The sequence below is a fragment of the Pseudorasbora parva genome, chromosome 3, assembly GCF_024679245.1.
Source record: "Pseudorasbora parva isolate DD20220531a chromosome 3, ASM2467924v1, whole genome shotgun sequence".
In the NCBI taxonomy this organism is placed as follows: Eukaryota; Metazoa; Chordata; class Actinopteri; order Cypriniformes; family Gobionidae; genus Pseudorasbora; species Pseudorasbora parva.
The window spans coordinates 25730116-25736547 of record NC_090174.1 but is presented as its reverse complement, the minus strand read 5'-3'; positions in this window follow the sequence as shown (position 1 = coordinate 25736547).

Sequence of the window (6432 nt, the reverse complement as noted above, 5' to 3'; positions counted from 1 at the left end):
TTTTTATTGTTTTCCGTACAAGCAATACAACGTTTATATTTCTTTCTCATTATCATAAAAAAACACACACAAAAAAAAACTTGTTGATCCAAAGACTTATGTTTCAATTAATAGATTTGGATAACTGAAGTTCCAATCATAAATGGTACAATTTGAGCACAGCTGTAATCTCTGGACAAACGGTGGTGACTTTGAAGAATCTAAAAGTTGTTTAACCTTTGATAGATGTAGAACGAGTAGGTGCGTCCACACGTTTGTGTAGTAGTGTAAATAAATAGCAGTGGGTCATGTATGAATTCACTCTCCCTCCCCTATGCCATTACCACGGTGTACAGTAAACAAGATCTTCTCATCCTCTATTTACAAAAGTTTGTTTGTCTAACGGATGTCTATAACTGTCGAATACAAATGGATTTGATGCCTTGTGAAGTGGTTTTGCCTTTATTGTTTTATTATTTATAGAATTTTTTGACATTGCAGTTGTAGGTCTATAACTGTTTTATTGCATTTTTGTTGCTTTGTCTTCCCAGATTATCTGCTTTTAAAACATGAGGCTCATTTTCCTGCTCAAATCACATTTTCGTGCATTTATTTAATATATGTTATTTTTTGAGTTGTTCAGTCTAAAATATGTTGCGTAAACGCCTGGCAAACACACTCCACCGGTGGAGCTAGGTGTAAACAGTGGTTTAGTGGTGAGCGTTAACAGATCAAAAGGCCATCTAGGCCAAAAGCACACTTTAACCTGGACATTTTCAGAAATGAAATGTTGAGGGGCATTGCACCTTCTTTTTTGCCTCATTGTTTAATTACATGTTTATTTTTCTATTACGTTTTTTTATGATGCATCGCCAACCTATGCCTGCAAAAATATCTAAATAGTCTTACATTCATACACTGTAAAAAAAAATATTGTTTGTTTAACTAAAAAAAAAAAAAAGTTACCTGGTTGCCTTAAAATGCTGAGTTAATTGAAATTAAAGATTTGAGTTAATACAACAAAGGAGATTGGTTTAATAAATAGAAACTCAAAATATTGCTATCTGAACCACAGTTGATTTGACAAATGATAAGATGTAGTGATAACAAATTATGAAAATATATTTTTTTACAGTCCCATGACCCACTGCTATTTATTTACACTATTCAAATGTGTGGACACACCTCATTCTTTATTATTACTATCTATCAAAGGTTAAACAACTTTTCCATAGATTAGATTCTTCAAAGTCACCCTTTTTTATACAGATTACAGCTGTGTGTATCTCCATTCACAACACATGAGGTCCAAAGCATTTAATTTCAGGTAGATACTCCATTTTTCTATTCATATTTTTATTTATTTATTTATTATTTTTTAGCTTTAATTGTTTTGTTAAATTAAACACTGAACGTGCAATCCTTAATTTACAAAGTATATACTAATTATTGTGTATTTAAAGTACACATTTGTACATTTTTGATTAAACTGAGAACAAAGCAGATGAATCCACTTTTGATGACAGAATCTGCCTCCTTCTTTCTAGTGCCATATACACAGAGAGAAAGGGGTGTCAAAATTGTGCCTTCAACAGCTTGTCGCTGGAGCAGTACCCTTTAAAGGATATATTTGTACTTTTTTACCCCTAAAAAGGTGCATATTAGTACCTTTGAGTACAAATACGTAGATAACCTTTTTGTGTTAAAAAAGGTACAAATATTTCCATTTAATGGTACTGCCTCAGTGACAAGCTGTACCCCCTAAAAGTACAATTTTGACACTCCTTTTCTCTGTGTTTAGATATTGCCTTACAACAATCTGGAATTTTTTTAAATATTTTTTTTAAGACCAAACAAGATCATTAAACCTAATGCCCATTTAAATGGTTAAAAGTCAGATGAACTGACTAAAAATCCTTATGTCAATTTAATAAGTGACATTAATAAACTAATCCTTCTCTTTTATTGTGTGTGCAGTGTGGGGGTGAACTGCCTTCATTACTATCCCTGCTGCATGTTTTATTTTTGGAAGAAACACCATATCTGGGTCATGGGAGATCACAGTCGACTTTCACAGGCATTTCTTCTTTTTATCCAAGCTTTCTCCTTGGTATCTGTTCCCTTATTTCCAACTCCCATGCTCTGCAATATAAATCCACACTATGACAATAGTACAGCCCAGCCTTTGTATATCCAGTCAAACACCCTTGTTTCTAAATGCCACTCGCCTATTTTTCTTGGTGATTTTTTTTATTTCTTCGCAAAAACTAGAGACAGCAAGATTGCGTCCCGTTTCTATCTTCTATTAATTAAACATGATTTGAAATGTGTGCTAGAGCCCCAGCTGCTCTGCCCTTGAGAAACACACACACACACACACACACACACACACACACAAACGCACACAAACGCACACACACACACACACACACACACACACACACACACACACACACACACACACACACACACACACACGCACACACACGCACACACACACACACACACAATTCTGCAGTATATGAATTTAACTGTTTAATTTATCAGTATAATGCCATTTAAATTATAATACAAATGTAAACACAACTGATTGATTTCCCTTGTAAATAAGACACATAGCTCTCTGTTCAACATTTAAATGATTTATTATTTTTATATTATTTATTATTTTTTGAAATATAAAGCTGCTGAAATAGGCCTTCTCTTATCTACTATATATATATATATATATATATATATATATATATATATATATATATATATATATATATATATATATATATATATACATATATACATACAGCATTAATATTTCTTCTCTATTGTTTAAAGAAATCCAAGAGTGGCATTTATATGCCATTGTGATATCCAGTCCACTTAGAAGCATCATACTCGTTCTATCAAATGTCATGCGGTTTTTCTAGAGACATAATGTTATTTAAAGGAATTACACTGGTGGTGCTTTTGTTGCATGTATACACTTCTCTCAATGTAAATGTCACCTCCGTGCATTGTTGACATTAGACCCTGGTCGCAAGCCCCAAACATCCCTGGCACACGGCAAGATGGAATACTGTGCACACGGATATGTCTCATTATGCATTTTTGAGGGAAACCACAGGCAAAGAGCGGATATTGTGGCACGTTCTCATGAACGTCTCATCAAGGGCTCGCAAACTGCTATGCTGCCTGCAAGTCATAGTGTTTCTAGAGCGAACCCACAGTTAGATTCATGACTATAGAATAGGCTTTCTTTACCTATAGTGTCCTCTGAGTGAGGCCCTTTGAACAGACTCCAAGCAGCTCTGAAAGAGGGGTGGACCGTCTCTGAGAGGGCCGCTTTGTGGGTCCATTGGGTCAGACAGATCTCCTGCTGTGAACTCCCACACCTTACAATCCATCTCTCCCTGATGGTCCCCCCTCTGTTGTCTCACAGAAGTGCCTATCTAATAGTGCCCCTTAAGCCCAAAAATGGAGCTAGATCATATATTTTTAAGGAGTATTCTTCAAAATAAACCACTTAAAATGACAAACAAAGCAAACATGTTATAATTTCAAGTGGCCGAGTGGCTAAGGCGTCCTGTCCAAATGGCCCACTGTGGTTATATGCTGATGGCATTATAGTTTGAATAGATTCTGCCACAGCTCTGCAATCCAAAAATGTGATAATTAAAAGAGAGGGGAGGGCGGGCTCTCCGGGAAAGAGAGAGAGAGAGAGGGAGAGAGAGGGAGAGAGAGAGAGAATTCATCAAGTAATTAGCCAGGCTTTCATTCGAAGCCGCTCAGCATCCTTATTATTTTGCGATGGGTTGATGATGGACTTACAGGGAATCATGGACACACGTACCTGAAGTGGCACATCTGAAAAACAGTAAGATCACGGGATGAAAGCTGTCTGGACGCACCATATTCATGCGCCGTTATTTGCATGTCCAACCGGATCCGCCCTTCTGTCAAGGTTGCATTGTGTAGTCAGATTAATCATTTTATGTTATGCTACCATTTATGGTTCTAGAGGATAATATGTACTGACATTTGTAATGAATGTTTTTATGCACATTCTATTCGTGTTATTTTATTATTTCAGGTCTTTAAAAGCCAATATAAGTGTCAGTCTGTCTGTTTACAGGCCGCTTTTCTGCGGTGAAGGCTTTTCATGCACTATTTGCAATTAAAAATTGGGTTTTCTACGTGTTTCACATACATTCACAGTTTTGATCATTTACTTGTAGTGTTGCATGACATTATTTGACAAAAAACATTGATGTAACGTATTGTAAATCAATGGTCTAATATTGTTTAAAGCCCATATGGAGTTGGGGAAGTCTGTAAAGTCTCTAACTAACAACACGCGTTTTGCTGATAAAGAGCTTGACCTTTAGGTTAAGGGTGTTTGGCCAGCATTTGACCTTGACCTCTAGGCATGTTATCTGCTGACCTCTTCTTGTTGAATCCATATTGATTACTCTTCCCCGGAGACCAGAGCTCACTGACCGCTCAATTCACCCCCTTTCTCATTTACTTAACTCAAGATTTTTGGAAAATGTTTGTACATTTCAAGTGCTTTGCGCTGCGTCCTTTCATCCAGTTGTGCTGCAATATCTGTCCATCAATGAAAATAAATGAAAATGTTAATAATGAAAAACTCAGCCTTTGTTGTTTATTGTGCATCATTACATACATTATTGTTATGCATCTCCTTTTGTACAGCATTATGAGTATTTAGGATTTTAGTTTATGTTCCAAAAATATGTAGGCCTGTTTTTCTGTATTTACAAATTGCATACTATACTATACTATATAATATATGTGACCCTGGACCACAAAACCAGTCATAAGTCGCACGGGTATATTTGTGGCAATAGCCAGCAATACTTGGGGAAATGTATGGGTCAAAATTATCATAATGCCAAAAATCCTTAGGATATTAAGTAAAGATCATGTTCCAGTAAGATATTTTGTAAATTTCCTACCGTATATATATATTTTTTAATTATTAGTAGTAATATGCATTGTTAAGGACTTCATTTGAACAACTTTAAAGGTGATTTTCTTTTTAGATTCCATATTTTCAAATAGTTGTATCTTGGTCAAATATTGTCCTAACAAACCATCAATTGAAAGTGTACTAATCCAGCTTTCAGATTATGTATAAATCTCAATTTCAAACAATGTACCCTTATGAATGTACCCGTATGACTATTATTACGACTATTATTATTATTATTATTAAGGCATTTCATTTGCAATAAAAGCAAACCTGAGTTGAATAGTTTTATCACTCTGTGCTGAACAGTTTAACAGCATGTTTAATCTAATAATAATAATAATAATTTAAACAACAATAATAATAATAATAATAATAATAGCATTTTGTTTATTTTAAAATAATAATAATAATAATAATAATAATAATAATAATAATAATAAAAACAAATGCTGTATGTATTTTCATGGCAAAAAACAACCCTTTCCTTTAGACTTTCCCTCTGCAATTTACCGTGAATGATTTGGTGTAATGCAAACTCTTCATATTAAAATAAAATGTAAATAAACTGTTACTGCTGTGGAGATCATGCTGTTACCCGCCTACTGTGATTTGAATTAAAATAAGTGAATTCAAATGGAAATTACATTTAAAATAACCACATCAGACTACATAACTTGAATCATGAAAGAATGAGCATAGTTCGCTTTTTTTGCTGTGCAGATAGTGTCACAGCATTGCCTCCTCATCCTCACACACTGTCGCCAGTCTAGCAGCCCATCGAGCACTTCTCAGTAAAACAAAAAAGGTATCGGCGCACTGACCACGCACGCACTGCTGTGACACACCGGGGAGCAACAACCCGCCGGTGAAGTTCTCAAGGAATAGTTTCTGTCTGGCCATGGAGTGGGGGCTGGACGGGAGAGTTAGCATAACAAAGACCCCGGAGCATGTGAACTTGAGGAACCTTTCGACCCTGCAGCTCGATGTCTGAATGGTGCTAGGGCCTCCTCACAGAGCTCCTCCACCACTCTACTATTCGTGGCTAAATTGTTAATCAGGGTAATTTAATAAACTTTTCAATATGCTCCCATCTCTCATCAGGAGAGGCATTCAAAGCCTCTGGTCCTCTTTTCACACACACGCACACGCACGCACACGCACACACACACTTGCTCTCTTTTTATTTAGTCAGACAGGCAGCTGTTGCTCATGATTCTCAGTGCAAATGAAACGCTGGAAGTGAGTGTGTATACGTGTGTGTGTGTATGTGTGTGTAGTGCCTCTGTACATCACTGACAATAATAACATCACAATCAATCACTCATGGCCATTAGCGGCACTGGGAAATTAATCAGGAATATCAAAGTGCAATATATTTTATTTTGATGCCATTTATTTACTCTGAAAAATATATATATTTGAATGATGCATTGTTGTTAATGTATTTGTTTTTATCTTTCTCT